Source organism: Triticum urartu, chromosome 3A (assembly GCF_056163025.1).
Source record: "Triticum urartu cultivar PI428250 chromosome 3A, HENAU_Tu73, whole genome shotgun sequence".
Classification (NCBI taxonomy): domain Eukaryota; kingdom Viridiplantae; phylum Streptophyta; class Magnoliopsida; order Poales; family Poaceae; genus Triticum; species Triticum urartu.
In genome coordinates this window covers 24695293-24716317 of record NC_141875.1, presented here as the reverse complement: position 1 = coordinate 24716317, position 21025 = coordinate 24695293, and the positions used below count along the sequence as shown (strand labels likewise).

The 21025-nt window shown below is 44.0% G+C and overlaps 2 pseudogenes across 1 annotated transcript; both read left to right on the top strand.

The window, feature by feature from the left end:
• The first annotated feature begins 13899 nt into the window (after positions 1 to 13899).
• Positions 13900 to 20513, top strand: LOC125530684 (LEAF RUST 10 DISEASE-RESISTANCE LOCUS RECEPTOR-LIKE PROTEIN KINASE-like 1.2; annotated as a pseudogene). Its single transcript, XR_015618017.1, has 3 exons — positions 13900 to 14866; positions 20128 to 20185; positions 20273 to 20513. The product of XR_015618017.1 is annotated as an LEAF RUST 10 DISEASE-RESISTANCE LOCUS RECEPTOR-LIKE PROTEIN KINASE-like 1.2 (transcript).
• Positions 14985 to 20041, top strand: LOC147978047 (uncharacterized; annotated as a pseudogene).
• Positions 20514 to 21025: the final 512 nt, after the last annotated feature.

Here is a 21025-nt window from a genome sequence, read left to right as displayed (position 1 = left end):
GGGCTAGCTGTAACGCTGGGGCTGGGAGGATAAACTTGTGAGGACGCAGTATTAATTGATGCTTCAATCGATGGTTGCCAGATCCAAAAGAAAGGTGCTATACACACGACAAATATTGCACGATAGCTAGACGACGATGGAATCCAGCCGCACATGCTTATGACTGAGAACAGCAGTAGTCACTGGATTTGCATGTCGTGCACAGATCGGGCACAAGAATCGTGCGTGAAGCTGTTTCGGATCCAAAATCTCTCACTTTCCACAGCTTTTAGGGTTTAGGGTTTAAAATTTTTTTGGGACCATACTAAAATTGGCTGATGCGGCTGTAACAAACATATATGGATTTAGGTTGAGCGACAACAAAGTAATATCTTGCCGGCGGCAGATCAACGACGAGGGCGATATGTCGACGTCTACGTTTCAAGGATACGCCAATTGTCGAGACGAGATGCCGCCGGCAACCTGATCGTCCCAATATATATGTACGTAATATTTACATGCATCAGACGCGTCTAACGCCGGAGCGGCTCGCACGCTTGCTCCTCGCTCTTCTTATTATCGGTATTGACATAGCCAGGTACAAATCTCACCCTCATCACTAGTATAGTACCACCTCCGTCCTAATTTATTAATTTCATTTGTATTCTGTGTCAAAATTTGACCTTAAATTTAATAAAAAAATGTTAATGCATGCTACAAAAATTAATATATTTGAAAACTATGCTTAAATACGAATCCAACGACATAATTTTTTATGACATGCATTAGTATTTTGTTAGTGTCTTCACATTGGAGGCGGTGATGTCGGCGCTGAATAAAGAAGGTTCAGATTTGTCCCCAACGAGGCAATCAGTTCTATGCACTAGTAGAAAACGGGTCTATTGTCCCGGTTCATAAGGGCTTTTTGTCCCGGTTCCTGAACCGGGACTAAAGGGTCGTTACTAATGCTCTGACCCTTTAGTCCTGGTTCTAACCAGAACCGGGACAGATGGGCCTCCACGTGGCCGGTGTGCCGAGCCCAGGCAGGAGGGCCTAAGGTCCCGGTTGGTGGAACCAACCGGGATCAATAGGCATCCACGCGTCAGCATTTCTGTGACTGGGGTTTTTTTTTGAAAGGGGCTTGTTTAGGGGTTTTGGGGATTAATTTAGTTTGTTATTAGCTAGCTAATAGAGAGAAGTGTCCTCTCTTATATCTCCGTGCTTGGTTTATACCAACGCTATGCTATGCCTAAACATGGCTTAGATTGAAGTGAAGGCAACATATGTGGTGCATGTCGAAAGTAATACTAATTAATCCCAACTTGATCAAGTTTGGATTAGTACTACTTTCGACATGGACCACATGCATGTTGCCTTCACTTCAATTCAATCCATGTTCATTTCACCCACTGATATATATATATAATAACTCTTCATGCTCACATCATGCATCATCATAATAATAAGTCCTACTAATCATCATGATAGAACTTCTACTCGTTATTAATAACAAGTCATACGATCATCATCCTCATAGTCATCGAACCCAACCCTACTTAATTGTTCTTAGCACATGATCATCAGTATTAGGTAGGAGCTAAATACCCTCTTTAAGGTAAAATAGCATAAAACAGTATAGACCCTGACTCTCCATTATGGAGAATGGAGATCATTCTGTCTCCAATTCTCGCGCCGCGCTTCCTTTTGCGTCTAAGAACCTCTTTACGAGTGTCCATACATTTTTTCCATTCTATGATTTGCATGTCTCCACTTCTTTTAGAAATCCGGTATGGACAGTTGAGATTCGTAGGATGACCTGGATATATGAACATCAAGGCGACCATGCTCATACATCAGATGAGGCACACAATCCTCTGGGATTATCTGTTGAAAAACATAGTAATAACTTCATAGTTAGCAATCAAGTACTAGTTTTATATTTGTATGCAAAAGATGCACGTATGTCGTAATAGTAAAAAATCTTACCAGGGTATCTCCATAGTAGTTACCGTAGTTCAACACGTGCACTAGTGGCACGTATTGACCATAATGTTGAGGAGTTCGATTGTAGATATTGTAATTCTCAAGATCATTACAAAATCCAACCAGATGATTTTTCTCCTTGTACGTTAACTCAGAGCCATCGGTGTAGTAAGTTCTATCTACCATCTTCTGCACATTCTTTGATACTTCAAAATAAGCTGTCAATGGAAATAAGCTGTCAACTATTTTGAAATGAACAATATAAATTAGTTAATAATTAACTATGTTTGAGAAACTCACATAGCGGTAGAACTGGAGGCGTATCAACAAGGACCCAAATGTCCATATTGTCTTGCTCGATTTCAGGATCACCAAGATCCATGGTGACAAGCATACCCTCATCAAAACCATACAAATTGCAAAATGCTTCCCAACTTTTGCAACCAAAATGGGTTACGCTCTCAGCATTATACAACTTTACTTCAAAATCCACATCATGATGGGTCCTTAGGTGAATTTTCTTCGTTTCAAAATTTTCATGGTTTTCAAAATCCATCATCTCCAAGACATAGCGTCTTGCATGGCATGGGATAAACTATACTCGAATTGTAAAAGATGAAAATTACACGTTGAAATAGTTGAAGTCATGCTTAATTATGAAAAAAAAACACTTGTCGTCGTTGCGTACCGTTTCAACTTCGAAGGTCTCCTCGAGCTTAATGCTGAAGCGCCGATCATCGTCCAGGTGAGGCCTGTCGCACAGACCCCGATCGTCGTGGCACCAGTCGCACTCCCCCGGGAGACTTCCGTCGTCCGATGATGACATTTCCTACGTTCATAATTCAAAGATTAAACATGTACAATTATATATATATATACTACAAAAACTAAATTAGATCATTATTATTCAACTAATCATATGCATATGCGTTGCATAGTGCTCTCCAATTTGAGCATTCAATAAGAAAAATCAAATCGCAAAATAAAGTAGTATTCAAATTAGGATGCATTCAATTATAAGAAAAACTACATCATCTCCATGTGTCCGTACATCGTCAAATATTATCACTAATACACGTCGAATACTATCATACATATCGCCAGTACAGCTAGAACCGTAGCGCCCGACGGGTATCGGCGCGGGCGGTGGACACCCAAAGGGAAGGAACCATCACAGGATCATAGCTCCAGTGAGATCCCTGAAGAACCTGCCAGGTATTCTCGAACCTGCCCTCCAACACAACCATGTAGCGACGGACGTGCTGGTCCTCCTCGCTGACACGGTGACGTACCACCTCCGCGGTGTCCGGAAGCCTCGGCACCGTCACTGGCCCACGCGACCGCCACCAAACAAGGATCGGGTCAACGACGGGCTGGCTCCTCACCAAGCTACGCCCCCCGGAAGGTAGCGCCTCCCAGTACCACCCCGGCGGAGCCCAGTCCCGGACATGGCCCATCTGGTCAAGCAGGTGTCGTCCTCCGCCGACTCGACGACGAAGATGCGGGATAGGCATCGTCCACGTTGATGCGGGAATAATTGCTTTAACAAAAAATAAACTAGTTCTATTAATTTTCTTGCTAAAAATAAACTACTTCTATAGTAAAATAAACCAGTTTTATTAAATCAACTAATTCAACTACTAAGCACTTACTATAAATAGAATAAAGTAGTACTTACTAAAAATAAACAAGTTTACCTAGTTCTAACTAATTCCATTAAACACTTTCTAAGTAGTACTAATTACTAAAAGTTATCAGGAAGGGGGTATATCGACAACGACATACCCGATAACAAAAATAAGAAGAGGAAGAAGAAGAAAAAAAGAGGAGAAGAAGAAAGGAATAGAGGAGGAGATCGAAGAAAAAGAAGAATTCTTCTTCTTCTCCTCTATTTCTTCTTCTTCTTCTCTTTTTTTTTCTTCTTTTTCATCTTCTTATTTATTTCTCCTCTTCTTCCTCTCCTCTTCTTCTTCTTCTTCTTCTTCTTCCTCTCCTTCTTCCTCTTCTTATTTTCCTTTTTTCTCTCCTTTTTCTTCTAAATATGAACATATACATAAATGACTTTGATCATACATAATTTTCAGATTCCTACACAATATGAACATATACGTAAATTGACAAAGAAAATTCTATGAACAAAAAAAAAATCATAAAAATTCTATGAACAAAATTACAACAGAAAAAAATCATAAAAAATCTATGAACAAAATTACAACAGAAAAAAATCATAAAAAATCTATGAACAAAATTACAACAGAAAAAAATCATAAAAAATCTATGAACAAAATAAAAATTCTATGAACAAAATTACAACAGAAAAAATCATAAAAATTCTATGAAAAAATTGACATATTCTTTGCATATATATGAACACACAAACATTTGCATATGCAACAATAATATCACCAAAAAAATGTATGAACAGAAAAAAAATTCTAACTTTTGCATATAATTCATTTATGAACAAATTACAACAACTCAATTAACTATACATCTAAACTACGCATCTAAATTAACTACGCATCTAAATTAGGAAATTCATATATGGAGCTCACTACGCAACGGGGCGGCGATCGACGAGGAGGCAGGACACGGGGGCGACGGTGAGGGGCGCGGCGACGGCGACTGTGAGAGGCGCGGAGACGGCGACGGTGAGGGGCGCGGCGACGGGCGATGAGGAGGCAGGGGGCGGCGACGGCGACGGTGAGGGGCACGGCGATGGGCGGCGAGGAGGCAGGGGGGCACGGGGCGGCGACGGCGTCTGGGCGGCGCGGGACGGCGTCGGAGGCAGGGGCGACGGCGAGGCGCAGAGGGGCAGCCTGGCGGCGTCGTCGGGCGGGGAAGACGAACTGAATGAAAAATTTCACAAGTGCTACTTATATAGACGAAGCATTGGTTCCGGTTCGTGACAGAAACCGGGACGAATGCGACCTTTAGTCCCGATTGTTGCCACCAACCGGGACCAAAGGCCACTTTTTGGCAGCCCAAAGGGCGGGAAATGACGGCCTTTGGTCCTGGTTGGTGCCACCAGCCAGGACTAAAGGGGGGCATTGGTCCCGGTTGGTGCCACGAACCGGGACCAAAGCACCCTTTAGTCCCGGTTGGTGCCACCAACCGGGACCAAAGGCCTTGTGCTGCCCCGCGCCAAATCTTTAGTCCCACCTCACTAGCTGAGGGAGCTCGAGAGTGGTTTATAAGCGCTGCTGCGCCTTCCCTCTCGAACTCCTCTCAAATGCAGGCTTTCGGGTCTAACCCTGTGCGATGTGCATGTGGGCCTACTGGGCCTCCTGCGGGCCTGAATCCTGGCCCATGGTACGGTTTCTAGTCGTATTCAGGCCGTGGGGGCCAAGTAGGTGGCACCTTTTTTTCTTTGTTGCTTTATTAATTTTATTTTGTTTCTACTTACAACAAAATACTTATTGTTGCTATTTTTTCCAGTTTTTTGTTTTGTTTTCTGCATTATTTATTTTCTTTTGTTTTTTGCTTTATTTTTTAATTCTTTATGCTTTTAGTTTTAGAAAAATTATAAACTTTTCGCTAATGCCATTACTTTTTGAAAACACTTTTTTTGTTTTCTTTGTTTGTTTATTTATTTTATTTTGTTTCTACTTATAATAAAATACTTATTGTTAATATAAGTATTTTTTCCAAATTTTTTGTTTTGTTTTCTGCATTATTTATTTTCTTTTGTTTTTTGCTTTATTTTTTAATTCTTTATGCCTTTAGTTTTAGAAAAATTATAAACTTTTTGTTAATGCCATTAGTTTTTAAATTTGAAAACACTTTGTGTATTATATTTACCATGTACAATCTTTCTGCATAGAGATACCAAAAATTATAAACTTTCTGTTTGTGCCATTAGTTTTCAAATTAGAATAGTTAAAATTTGAATTCTTTGAAATTTGTGTGAATCAATACCTTGCTGCAATTTATTTATCTTTACCTTATTTTGCATGTTTACTTATCTTTTATACCTATCTCTAACAGATCTCAAATTATAAACTTTTTGTTAATGCCATTAGTTTTCAAATTTGAAAACACTTTGTGTATTATATTTACTATGTACAATCTTTCTACACAGAGATACCAAAAATTATAAACTTTCTGTTAGTGCCATTAGTTTTCAAATTAGAATAGTTAAAATTTGAATTCTTTGAAATTTGTGTGAATCTCAAGTTTGTGATTAACTTTACTAAAAAAATGAACATAGATGCGCCTATAGAGAAAATTCAACCTAAATTCATAATCAATTTCTATGAATTTCAGAGAAATTCATTATGAATTTAGGTCAAATTTCCTGTATAGGGGCATCTATTTTCATTTTGAGAGGAGCTCAACAAGGCAGAGAGGGACGGACTTATAAACCAGTGTGGGCGCCCTTCGGTTGGCGAGGTGGGACTAAACTGTGAATCACAACAAGGACCGACCATTTAGTTCCGGTTGGTGGCTTGAACCGGGACTAAAGGGGACCTATTGGTCCCGGTTCATGCCACCAACCGGAACCAGTGGTGGTGGGCCAGGAGCGAGGCCCATTGATCCCGGTTCGTCCCACCAACCGGGACTAATAGGTCTAGACGAACCGGGACCAATGGCCCACGTGGCCCGGGCGGCCCCTGGGCTCACGAACCGGATCCAATGCACCCATTGGTCCCGGTTCTGGACTGAACCGGGACTAATGGGCTTACCCGACCTGAACCTTTGCCCCCTTTTCTACTAGTGATGGTTGGTGATGGATTTGAAAATATGTCTGTTCAAATAAGGATGGTGTGGCGGGCGGCATCATCCTCGTGGTGGACCAGTGTCCTCGGGCTCTGTTGTTGCGATGGTGTTTGCTCCAACGCCGGTGTGGAGCTTGGGAGGTAGTCCAGGAGCAGATGCAGATTGTGGTCTGCATCGACGATATTTGGAAGTCGGAACGTGTGCTGGATTCGTGGTTGATGGATGGTAGGTATAGTTTCCTCCTTCGACGTCTTAGTCGTGGTGGGGTCCCAAATCTTGAGTTCGACGGCGTGTCCGGCGTGTTGCCCCTGTCTGATTCGGTCAACGATAATGGCTTTAATTTTGGTGAGCCACCTTGGTGTCCGCAAAGCTTCTTATCAACGATGGAGCCGCGTCGAGCTCGGGTGAGGAGGTTATTCGTCTTTTTTTTTGATGGCTGCTGTGGTGGTGCCGGAGGCAGATGGCGGGAGTTGGTGTTAAGTTCACCAATGTTCTGCTATCTTTTCAGTTTTGTTATATCGGTCTTTAGGTGACTTGTATTTTGTTTTTCATGATATGAATAAGACACGTATTATCATATAGAAAAAGTTAAATTTTTAGTTAAAATTTGACACAAAATACAAAAGGGACTTATAAACTAAACTAGTACAGAGGTAGTATTATGTATATGACTAGATTACATGCATCCCTTGTCCTTTCTACCAGCTACAGTAACAATTTATTTGAAGGCTATGTTCATCTGGATCGGATTGAACGGGAGATGGGTTCCGCCGGCCTACACGATGGATCTGGGCGCGCGTCTTCTCTGTGCAAAGCATGCATGATGCATACCTACTAAACCGTTGCCAGAGATCACCTACACGATGCAATGGACTGCAACTATGTGACATAGGGATCTAGTTTTTTTTTTCTGGATAGAGACATGGCGATCTAGATGGATGCGGCCTGATTTATCCAGCATGCAACAAGCATATAAAAACAACAAATGCCAGTATTCGCAACAGATTATACAAAGATGGTTGTACTCTTGCATGGTTAATTATACTACTATTTTATGAAATATACCTTTTAAATTAAATGCCTCGGCCGCTCCCCATCACCCTCCATTTAAAGGCCTTGGAGATTGTGGAGGGGAGTGGGACGTTTGCGCCTATGATCCCCACTCCCCCGCGAATATTAAGGCGCATCGCAAGGCCTACCGTCGGGCCAAAGTCATAGTCAATCATGTGCGCTGGCCCAGGCTGCTACCTAGTGTGCCAGGCCCAGCCCCTCCCGGGGCCGCACGTGACGCACGGATGGCCTGCCGAGGACCGCGAATCGACTCACGATAGGGCTCGGGCCGACCGGATCGGTACCACTTCAGCGCCGAGCTGCGTGTCGCCTTGGCCGGCTGCGAGCAGTCGGCGTCCCTGGCATCTGACCGGTCTTCGGTTGGGAGGCCTTCACCAGCTGGGCCCGGCCTCGTCAAGATCCACGGTCACCGTCTACCACATGTCCTTGGGGGGAACCTATGGAGGCCCTTCGCTCAAGACTGCAAGACCTCAACAGCTTCAGGGGCTACTGTCGGGCGAATAACCCCCGAGTAGGCATAAGAAAACAAGTAAACATTTCAAAACATTCGGGACAACTCGGCTTCCTCAAACCGGCTGGCTCCTCAACCAGCTCACCCCACTAGAGCCAGCTGGGCAGGGCAAGCCTCACGGGCTGGCTGGCCGCAGCCGAGAGCCGGAGGAGTCAGCGCCTGTCACATCCAGCCGTACCAGGCACAGAGATAAGACACCCCCCACAACGCGTGTGCATGACTACAGTGCCGTCGTTACCGCTGGCCAAGACAATCCATGATGGGGCGGACTGGCACTGTAGAGGCGACGTGCCACCCTCCCCGTGATGCCATGGCATACATGCCACAGTACCAAGTAGCCGGTAGGCCCCACAACCAACAAGATCCCGCAGCCAGCGGGCCCCGCTGGAAGCCAAAGACGTTGGCAGCAGGGGCCCACCCCTCTCTCTCAAACACTTTGTAACCTGGGAGGTCGAAGTATAAGACCTCCCAAGAGCCTCCCTAGCAGGGGGGCCAATTCATTCCACACACACGCGCGCGTGAAGGAGAGGGCAGATAAAGCCCTCTGATTCCTCCCCCTATACAGCTCCAGGATCAACCTTGTAATACCATGTGTTCATCTTAGAGATCCTTGCAGGAGTAGCGGTGTTACCTCCACGCGAGGGCCCTAAACCTGGGTACGCCGCTGTGTCCATCAATGCTTGTGTCAGTGCTCATCAACACCTAATCACATGAGAGAAGCCACCCCATAGCATCTGCAGTGGAAATACGACCACAGTGTGGGTCTATGTACTTGGCATGCTTGTACGCCTAGCATGTTTTGCATTATGGTACATACATGCATACGTATCACCTTGTCTTCGAATGGTGCAATGGGAGAGCTTTCGTATATGTTTGTCAGGCTAATATCCTACAAAAATATTGTGTTTAGTATATATTTTTTTTTGAACAAGGTTTGGTATTTTCTTGCACGGTGCTACACATTCGCTGATTTATTTTGGGAAATCACAATCTTTTTTTCTGCCATACACATCCACCGACGCCACTCTCCTGGCCAGATCTCCCTTTCACTCTGCTATGCTGTCGATCTAATTTTAGGAACTGTGCAAAAGATTACATTGTTTTACAGTATTGTGTGAATAAATATTTCTTTTTTGAATTATTTGGATTGCTTATCACATGTTTCGTGTGGTATTGTGTGAATAAATGTTTGTTTTATTATTTTAGTAGATAAACAAAACATTGCAACACACTGAATATTTTAGATACAAAATCTTAGTCGACTCGTGAAACGCGACATAGCCGGATAGACAGATAAAACAAAATGATCACAGTAGAGACGCAACATATACCGTATCCCAAGATCATTCATCAATGTAAACTTCCCCAGTGCCAAGATCACATGGCAAAATTCCATAAAAGAGATCATGCATCGCTGAGTCCCAGGCGTGCCCGATCCTGAAGGCTGGCCACGTCCGCCAAGAACTGGGCAAACGCCAGGCGCGACGACCCGCCGAGTTGGCATTTTTTTTTCTCATCCAGCTCCTGGCTTCCACTCTCCACGCACATCTCCCCATTTTAACCACCCCGGCCAGCTCCCACACCCACCCCCTCAACGAACAACATCGACCCAACAGGAAGCTCAACTGACCGAAGAGATAGCTAGCTACCAAATCAGCGATGGTGCCCCTCCTCCCTGGTGAATTTGATCGAGCGGACGGTCTCTACTCCCCTCCGTGCGAGCGGGTGAACGGGCCCATCGTCCTCAGCGCCGCGCCGGCGGGCATCGTCGTGGCCGGCATGCTCCGGGAGCAGGGCGTGCCCTTTGTCGGCTTGCGCGATGGCAACTGCATCGCCTCCCTCTGGCAGAGGCGCGTTTACGACCGCCTCCGACTGCACCTCCCCAAGCGGTTCTGCCACCGCCGCCAGCTTACCGAGCACCTCGACATCGAGCAGGAGCTCCGCGGCGGGAGATCGGCGGCACCGTGCAGGCCGGCCTCTGGCCCGTGCGCCTCGCCGTGGCCAGCTCCTCGGGGGCCGGCCGGTCGCTCGTCGTCGCGGCCGCCGCGTGCCGGACGTCCCTGGCCAGGCAAGCTGCGGGGACGCGGTGACCGAGATCCACGCCAGCGAGCGCCGGCCCGGCGATCGAGCCGCCCGGGGTAAAGCGCGTGCTCTGCAAAAGCGTAATATGCTTCCGCCTAATATTCCCCACTAAGATGCTTTTGTCCCTGAACCAGTACTATTACTATATCTGCATTGTTTAGAAAATGTTGAGCCATGAATAATGTCGGGCCCTTAAGCTGAATAAGGGGCTGTTTGGATTGTGATTATCTTTGCCGTACATTGCCACATGATTTTTGCCACATTTGCTATACTTGTCCTAGTTGAGTTGCTCAAATTGTTAGCCACATTTTGGCTTGCCTAAGGGAATCTTCTCATATTTTTTGTGTCTATGACATGTGGGTCTCATTGCTCATAAAAAATTATTTGCCTTAAGTGTGGCTAAAACCAAACACCTACCTAACTTGGTCAAACTTGCCTAAGGTTGGGTGTTGCAAAGTGTAGCAAGGTGTGACTAGGAACCAAACAACCCCTAAAATTCTATTCTCTGCGCGGAACCGTATTTGGGTGTTTGACTATTTGTGTGCCAAAAATGCATCTTTATTTTTTAGCAGGGAAAGTGTCTGGAAAGACGGAAAAAATGCTAGAACAACATGCAATTAGGTTGGTCGCAATGAAGTATCATAAGCGATATTATATATGTCAACTAAATATTTTTATAATGTGACACAATTAAATAAGTAAGGAGAGGATATGGTATCATATCGTGATACCGTATCATATTAAATGTTATAGTACTCCTTTGTGTCATGTATGATAATTAATAAAGCAATATAAGATACTAATTTATGATACTTTGCATTAGAAAGTAGTATCATACTCCACATTATGGGCAACTTTAAGGGGCGATTTTCAGGGGGATGGGCTGAGTATCTAAACTAACGCCCAATCACAAATTGCCGTGTTGCATTGTTCCGTAAACCAGCTTTACTCCGAAAAAGACCGTGTTGGATCGTTCTGTAAACCAGCTTTACTCCGAGAAAGACACATTATCAAAGCGCAATACAAATTACTACAAAAGAGCACCCGAAAGAAATGAAAAAAAATACACACAAGTCCCTGAACTTTGCAAATAGAACCCCCAGAATTACACGTGTGCATAAAAATGCAACTAGGGTCAAATAGTGTAAGTCTAGTAATAGCTGATTTGCCAAAGAGAAATAGAAAAGAAATATATTTTTTTTAAGGAAATTATTAAGTAATACTTCTTTTTTGTAAGATTGGCATATCTAACTAGATTATGTAGATTCTGCAAGGCGTGGCAATTGTTTGACATCTTTTCACTAGATTTTGTACAACATAACAGATCCTCTAGCAGAAGAACAATTTTTTCCTTTTTCTAAGGCAGATGAATATTTGTTTTTGTTTAGTTTTGTGAGGCGGATGAAGAGATTACCCAGTGTGAGAACATTTTATGATTGTAACCACCATAAGACAAGATTTCTTACATTTTTCTTAGAACAGTTAGCATAAGACATGAAAAAACTACCATCTGGGCATTGCCCACAAGCTAACAAAGAAGAGTGTGTCAACGGTAGTATGAGGTGCCACCGCCTTCGTGACGTCAGAACACAAACCTTTTGTATTAGGCCAAGTCCAATTCGCAATGAGGTGTCCTCGACTCCCTATTCCGCCAATCCACACTATATAAAGGAGAAGGAGGATTCCTAGGAGTGAGGCGTTTTGGCTTCCAGGATCATCTGCACCTGCGCTGAGCAAAAAAATCAAAACAAAAACTAGAAAAATTCAAAAAATTCCTTTTTTTGGCATGGTAGATAATTTGGTGCATGATGTTTGCTTCAAATTTCAAATCATTTGGACATCTGAGTAGCTCTCGGCAAAAAAGACAAATTTGGGGTCTGTCAAAAAGTGTACTGTTCATATATTGTTCTGACCCAATTTGTCTTTTTTGCTGAGTGCTACTCGAATGTCCAAATGCTTTGAAATCTGGAGCGCACCTCACGCACCAAAGTATCTACCTTGCACAAAATATTTGGATTTTTTAAATTTTTTTATGAATTGTTTCTTGACCAGGTGCAGATGAGCCCGAGCTCAGAATTGGATATTCGGATTCCTAGAAGGCTCTCTCCGCCACAATCTCCATCTCCATCTTCATAAGATCAATACTTATAATTAAGACCACATTGCAATAAACGACATTATAAGACGGTTAATCGTTCATCTTCAAGTAAACTCATCTACAATGTCTCTCATCTGTGATTCAATTGCGATGTGTGAGTAATCCTCTTTGGCTAAACATGTATAGAAAAATGTGTATCATGTATACAATGTGTATGAAAAAATTTGATCATGTATCTAGAAATGTTAATCAAGCAGTAAAAAAATGTGAAATCTGTATAGAAAAATGTTTCTCGTGCATACGAAAAATATATCAAATAAATATACAATGTGTATGAAAAAATATTGATCATGTATTTAAAAAATGTTATACATGTATAAAAAAGTTCCTGGTGTGTTCAAAAATTGTACAACATACATTGGATAAAAGTAGACACCAAAAATATATACTTAAATACAGTTAATTGTGCATTTAGTAAATGTTAAACATGTATATAAAAATGTTCCTAATGTATACAAAAAAATATACATCGTGTGTGAAAAACTATTTATTCCCATTGAAATATTCACCGTATATTTGGAAAATATTGATCATGTATTCAAAAAGTGTTAAAAACTTAAAAAAATGTGCATCTTGTATTTGCAACATAGTGAAAATGGAAAAAAGAAACAAAAAAGACAAGAAATGAAAAACAAGAAAATCGGAGAAAAAAGAAAAAACATGTGAGATCCAACAAAGAAACCAAAAGAGGCGACATGAGATCCAGTTGTGAAGGTCTCGCCGCGACGAATCGTCTATATGAAAACAATTTTTCGATCAGAGCAATGATTTGAGCTATAAAACATTTTGAATTTTAAATTTTGTTGAAATCTTTGCTGACATTATCATTTTCGCCTCACATGCATGCATGCATACTGAATTAAATCAATTGGAGCTAATTAGCACGGCGAGTCTGGCGGGCTCAAAATTTGTTCGCCTGCATGCGCGTACGCTTGGCTGTTCGTATCTGTTTCCTAAAAACAGAACGGTCGGAAATTAGCAAAGCCCATAAGTGAATCGTGTGTCATTTGGTACATCTAAATGTTAACTATAATTTCTGTCATAAGAAAACACTTTCAGTTTGAAAGTACTGTATCTAGCTTGTGAGGCCCCAAATCTCTACTGCTGTCATATGCTTTTGGTACAAGGTAGTTCCATCTTCCACCTACAAAATGATCCTTGCATGACTTTCTTCTGCCTCCCTCCTGATCAGACATCACCAACCTTTTACTAGTATCTCACATAGGGACATGATCATCGATAGTTATCCACATATGCGGCATGCCGGCACATATGACATGACCAAGAATTTAATTACCTGCAACATGAGCATCACAATCACAAATTCAGAACCATATACACAGCTCAAAAATCAGTAATTAGAACCGCAAACTAGAGCTTTCTTTTGCTCTTCCAACCCACAAAAGTCAAGAGGCAGCACCGGTTTCCCACTCGTGTTGATAAAATAAAAATTTCCAACGTATAGAAAAAGATCAGTCAGACAAAGCCATACAATTCGCATTTCCCTTTCGTCCACCTAGTTAGCTTCTACACATCATCCACTCCCATAGACTCCATTGATTCGCATCGCAACCAAGAGACATAGCTAGATGGCCGCGCGTCTCATGCCTCCGGCGGTGGTCATCCTGGCCTCGTTCCTCCTCCTCCGGTGTGTCTATGTGGTGGACGCCGCCGAGTGCGAGCCGGTGGCGTGCGGGAACTTCACCATCAAGTACCCGTTCTGGCTCGGCGCGCCCCGCCGACCCCTGCCTGAGCCCTCCTGCGGCCACCCGACCTTCGAGCTCTGGTGCATCGACGGCAACACCACGGCTTCCATGAGCGGCTCCCCCATCCACGTCCACAGCATCGACTATGCCACCCGCTCCTTCGTCGTCTACCACAACAGGGTCGCCTCGGGCACGGACGGCGTGTGCCGCGCCGACTTCAACGTCTCGTCCAGCCTAGCCCTCAGCCCGTTCAACATCAGCCCCACGAACCAGGCCCTGTGCTTCCTCTCCGACTGCAAGAACGGGACGGAGCCGCGCGGGCCCCAGTACGTGAACGCCACCGGCGTGCCCACCTGCGGCAAGCCCATCTTCCGTACCTCGGCGGGAGCTACGACCGGGACAGGCCGCCGGCGATCGACACCGGGACCTGCACGTACAATTACCTGCCGGTGCTCGGGACGGAGGCGGCGATGTCCACGGTGGCCAACTACACCCGGCTCCTGAAGGCCGGGTTCCTGCTGGACTGGGCAGGCGCCGGCATCGGCGACTGCCCCGCCTGCATCGCGACCGGTGGCCAGTGCCGGTACAGCAACGCGAACGCGGCGTTCGGATGCCTCTGCCCTGGTGACGGGAGGCTGCGCGGCCTGACATGCGCCGGTGAGTCCGCCCACGCCGCCACTTCCCTCTACTATATCTACTGTACCACAGTTACGAGCCAATCAGCGCGTGCTGACGCGGATAGCCATATCGGCACATGCTCGTTTGATTAGTCTGTTTATTTTCCCTGGTTCATTGCATTTCGCTGCATGGTGGGCTGGTGGCATCTTGTCGTTGGCCAATGCTGTCCCGATCTTCCGTAGACCCCATGGAGATTTCACCTTTGGCTTTTCTGCTTCTTTCCGGTAGATATCAGGCCGCTGACGAGACAGCGCACACCCTGTCATACATATTAACCTATGATACCATACATTAAGAAGATAGTATCATATACTAATATCATATAAGTAATCCGTCATTGTTAGTGTCATTCACAAAAGGATCGAGTATTATTAGGTGTGGTACTTGCCAGATGCTTCGGTTGTGGCAGGCATGTAAACTAGTGCGGTCATTAGGTACGTAGACGTGTGCATCATTGGACAAGTGGAGCTGGTGCACAGCAAGTGGCTTTTGTTAGAGCATCCGCTAGATCCTCTCAAACTATAATTGCACGAAAACAATATCCCGTCCTGGCGTCGCACCGGGCACCTACAGACGAAGAACTCACCTTATGTAGACAGAACAATGACAACCGCCCGACCATTACCGATTTTGATGATTCGTTGTGTTTTGGACAATGCCATGTGTCAGTGGAAGACGGAAGAGGAGAAGCACCCTTTCAAATGAAGAAGTTCTCAAACAATGTCCCATGAAGGATGGATTTCACCTACATTCTCAACTCCTTCGTTGCACGTGTATGTCGCGCTCGGTGAGCCTCTCTCAAGTTACTTGTGCAGATCATCTATCCTAGGCCCTATCTTGCTCATGGACATCACATAGTGCCGAGTAATCGTTGTTAGCCACGCGGAATGAAGAAGGAAGCCAAAGATTATTAGAGGCTTCTTTGTGGGTCGAGTTGGTTTGGGGATTAAGTTTAGGAGATCTGCTCGTAGGATTTTTTTTTTGAAGATAGGAAAAAGGGAAGATCTGGAAAAAGGCGTTGAAAGATCGAGTTTAGGGGATCCGCTAGTGATCTCTTAGTCTCCTATTATTAAAGGGGTGTTTGCTGCTTTTGCTTTCATTGCTTCCACCGATTATTTTTTTTCAAACTGGCCCTCACCTCCTCGTTTCTTCGGGGGAAGAAATCCCTTGCAAGTAAACAACAAAATCAACTTACATAGTTGTGCCTATACAATCTCAATCTCATCATATCTTTCATTATATTTGCCTATGAATTACCTTCCCACAACATATCTCAATCTCAACTCAATCAAAATTTTCCTTCTTTTTAGGGGAACTGAATCAAAAATATTCTATGTTGAACCACTAGAACAAATTTGTTCCATTGCACACACGGGTATCTAACTAGTTTGTGTAAACTCCTTTTTTAGTAACATTTTGTGTAAACTCTTAATCTTCTCAAGTCGGCACTATGGCCCAAATTGGCATCATCCATTGCAGTAATCTGGTCAAAGCTTTCAGACATAGAGGTAAATGGGCCTATTTGTCTTTTTATTTCACTTTTGAGCCTTATCCCTGGTGGACTGGTGATGGGCTGACAAGGCCTCTTTGAATATAAGTATTTTTGAGTGGGTGTGCATCCTTGTAACCCCCCAAAATGCATGCTCCTTTTCTAGGAGTATTTGAGAAATTATAATTTACATATCATTGCACATATGATTAACTTGAAAACATAAGTAAATAACCACAACACCTTTAAAAAGAAAAAAAAGGTACATGCCTTACCATATTTGTCATAAACAAAATGGAATTTTCCAAGAGCTTTGCCGCGGTGAGAATTCTTTTCCTTCAAGCTAAGTTTCCCATAGAAAACAAAAAATGCCAATCAAGCAATTTTATCTAATGTACCGGAACAAAATCTGAGGATTGAGATCCTACACAATTGTTTTGAAATTCATTTGCGTAGAAAAGTTTCACACTTGTTTTGAATGGAAATAGTAGAAAAAATCACCACTGCAAATTGTATATATTTATGGCTGCGTGCATCATATGACGCAGAGGCCGTTGTTATCCCCTTTTCAAAAAAAGAAAAATATGTATATATTTAAAAGAGTGGTGTGTACGGATAGATAAATTAAAAAGGAAAAGGGAAGAAATGGGCATAAGAAGCTACATTATTGGCTAGGTAGCCATTCCTTGAAATTGTTTGCATATTTTGCTCCGAGAAATCATTATCTCTAACTCAACCAAGTTGCACGTTAGAAAATTAAATACAGCAAAATAAATGTGTGATCTCTCAGTTTGAACTTGACTTCTCCCATGCAAACAATGAAATTTGGATGTAATTTCTAAATTGTGCGATCCAGTGACAGATCAGGGCAGAGGAACTTCTTTTTGTATTGGATTTTGTTACCTACCAAGTGTGAATGTTGTGCCAATATTAGAATCTAGCTAGCTAGGCAACAAGAGCATGAAGTAGCCAGAACCGAAAAAACCAGCCTAAAGCTTACCCGTCACACCATGGAGGTCTTGGTCATGGTTAAATGGTTTGCCCGGAAATATTAGAACTCATTGCTTACCAGTCCAAGGGTCACTGGGTGGGAATTTTTGGACGGTGATCTTGCCCTGATTTGCCAGTCAAATGTTCCCACCAATAGTACTCCACTCGGCTGCCCTCTATATATGGTTCGTGCTTCCACCATGTGGTATTCTCGCTTACATGTAGGTTCCCATTGCCCATGACAAACAGATCCAGTCGGCCCTTTGTTGCTCACTGCAATCTATCCAAATCTTCTTCTGCCATGTCTCCGAGCTGCCAGTTCTTCTCGGCCCTATGGCTAGCACTGATGCTAGCCGTCGTGGCGGCTGAGGAGCAGCAAGGAGAAGGCTGCTCGGGCTCGCCCAAGACATGCGGCGACCTGAGCATCTCCTACCCATTCTGGCTCACCAACTGGGAGACAGGAAGACCATGCCCTTCCCCTGACTATGAGGTCACTTGCTTTAACAACACTCCCTATCTACGGACCTCTACGCCCTTCGGATTAGGCTCTCCAATCATCAACATCTCTTACGAGGAAGACAACTTGCGTGTCGTTGATTATGGCATGCAGAAATTTTTGTTAGGCTCCAACAGCTGCCATGTACCGATTTGGAACACCTCCGTCAAACTGGCCCGTCCGTTTAGGATCAACACCGCCAACCAGAACCTCGTCAGTGTACAATTGCACGGAGGAGGCCGCAGCAGCGGCTGTGGCACGCCGGGACAAAGAGCTGGTGCGGACGAGCCTGAGGTGTGGGAACGGGAGCAACATGTTTGTTCGTGTTGGCATGCGTTCCGACGCGACCGGGAATTACTCCGGTTATGCTCTGAAAGGTTGTGACACTGTCATCGTGCCGGTGATGGCCACGTCGGGTGTGACAAACACGACTGACTACGAGCAGTTCATCACCGATGGCCAAAGTTTTAAGTAGCGGGCTATGAAAAATAGCGGCGAGCCTCCAAATCAGCTATAGTGGAGCTATAACGGGCTATTCATGAAGACGAGCATTTAGCGACACCCTGCTGAAAAGGCTATAGCCGAGCTATAGCCGGCTATTCAAAACTATGCCGATGGCTTCCGCCTGACATGGGATCCGCCACCACCTTTCCCTGCACCTGCACGTAAGTTCATCCGCCAAATCATTTTTAACCATGTTTGTAGCTAATCTAGGACGTGATGTAGGGGCTATTGCTTGGATTTCCCTAATCAAACCAACCAATCAATCACAGGTTGCCCGCTATAACTGAGGATATCGTTGAATTCATTGTGCCTAATGTTGGTGTATGTTCACCGTACCCAGGCAGCACCGCAGTTCCTCCTTTCTGATTGCCCAAGCCGTGCGGCAACTTGCCCATAACATCTGGAAATCCTATTTTTACGTAAAACTTCTACAAAATCTTTACATACTACCCCCTCCGATTCAAAATAAGTGTCGTTGGTACAAACCAACGACACTTATTTTGGATCGAAGGAGTACTTTATTTGGATTGGCAACTACTCCATTGATTTCAGCTAACTGATAGTAGATTGAACTAATACATAAACATTTTTATAAAGTTTGTACATATGAATAGTGTTGCTCCATATTTGACACGTCGTGACATGTTTGTTTTTAAGAAACACAACATGCCCTTGTCTTGAAGAGTAAAAAAGTAATCGGAAATCACTTTAATGAAATGATAGTTTAGAAATGATTGTTAAAGTTTTGTCTAGTTTTAAATTTGTTCTATGGATTGGGGAGTTTTCTTACAGGTTACATGTTTAGGAAGTTGCATGATTTGTTCTGTTGTTAAATGGTACTAGTAATGCAAAATGAGAGTGTGAACTCTTTGAACCGAACTTATCTCCGGCAAAGAAAGGAAAACTGCACGCAATTTAAAAAAAGAAAGTGCAACCTGATGCCCAATCAGGGTAGAGGATGATGAGGATCATGTTTTTGTTGTACAAAGATCTTTCAACCTATAATTTCACCCATCGTCGGATGGTACCCAGGGACGTCTTGATCAATGATCTGCACCATTGGACGAGTGTGAATGTCCACTAGTAGAAAACAGGGCTTTGGTCCAGGCCGGGTCAGCCCATTAGTCCCGGTTCAGTCTAGAACCGGGACCAATGTGGGCATTGGTCCCGGTTCGTGAGCCCAGGGGGCCGGCCGGGCCACGTGGGCCATTGGTCCCGGTTCATCTGGACCTTTTGGTCCCGGTTGGTGGGATGAACCGGGACCAATGGGCCTCGCTCCTGGCCCACCACCATTGGTCCCGGTTGGTGGCTTGAACCGGGACCAAAGGCTCCCCTTTAGTCCCGGCTCATGTCACCAACCGGGACCAATGAGGTGCCTATATTTACCCCTCGCTCGCGAGCAGAGCACCCCAGTGCTCTGTTTTTCTCTGGCCAAGGGGGAGAGGGCTTTGTGGTGCTCTAGCTCACCTCCTATGCACATGAGGTGTTCGATGGAATGCCCGAGCCACACTACTTAAGCTTTCTCCTCTCGAAGCTCGACCTTCAAGCTCCATTTTCCTCGAGATTTGTCTAGATTTAGCGGTCCGTCACGCCCCATCCCCGTCTTCACCACCGTCGATCACCCGCGCCGATCTCATCACCGACACCACCGTGGTGAGCCTCTTGTTCTTATCTTCTTTCTGAAAGGAAAAATATTCTTACTTGTATGTTTAGATAGATACTTGTATCATTTTCTTACATTTATTATTGCATCTTATATAGTGCGATGGTTTTGGTATCCGCCCCCGTCGGCCCTCGTCCTGTCTATGATTCGGATGTGGTATGTATATTATCTTTATAACTATTGGTTCATTTATTGTTTATGAAAATTATGCCGACCAACGTGACATAGATTTTATTTATCTAGGATGTATGTGAATCGGAAATGCCAACCGACCCTATTGTCGAGAGGTTAAATTTAGTTGAAGAAGAAAACAATTTGTTGAAGGAAAAATAAAAAAATTGAGGAGGAGAAGATGATATTGGAGTTGCATGTTGCGGATGTCGTTGATGATCACAAGATCAAGATGGATGCAATGCGCTTGAAGATTAGAAAGATTAGAAAATATGCCATTCATACCGAGGCTTGGTATCATTATGCCGTTGGATAAATTGTTACCTTGGTTGCGATTATGATCGCATTTGTTTTCGCATTGAAATGTTTTACATAGTTTCAATGTATGGTTTAATTAATTAGATGCTCTGGAGAGCTATATTTTATTAGATGAGAACTATGTATGCACTTTGGTTTTAATGTGATGATGAACTTCTATTAATTTGGACACTTAATTATATATAATGCACGCAGATGAACCGGCAATGTATGTACGGTGACAGACACACCCGTGAGTACATTAAGGGCGTGCACGAGTTTCTCGATGCGGCTGAGGCAAACAAGCAGAATGGTTTTATGTGTTGTCCATGCACTGAATGTGGGAATACGAGGTCTTACTCTAACCGGAAAATCCTTCACTCCCACCTGCTTTACAAGGGTTTCATGCCACACTATAATGTTTGGACGAGGCACGGAGAAATAGGGTTTATGATGGAAGACGGCGAAGAAGAAGACTACGATGACAACTATGTGCCCCCTGAATACGGTGATGCTGCAACGGGGGGA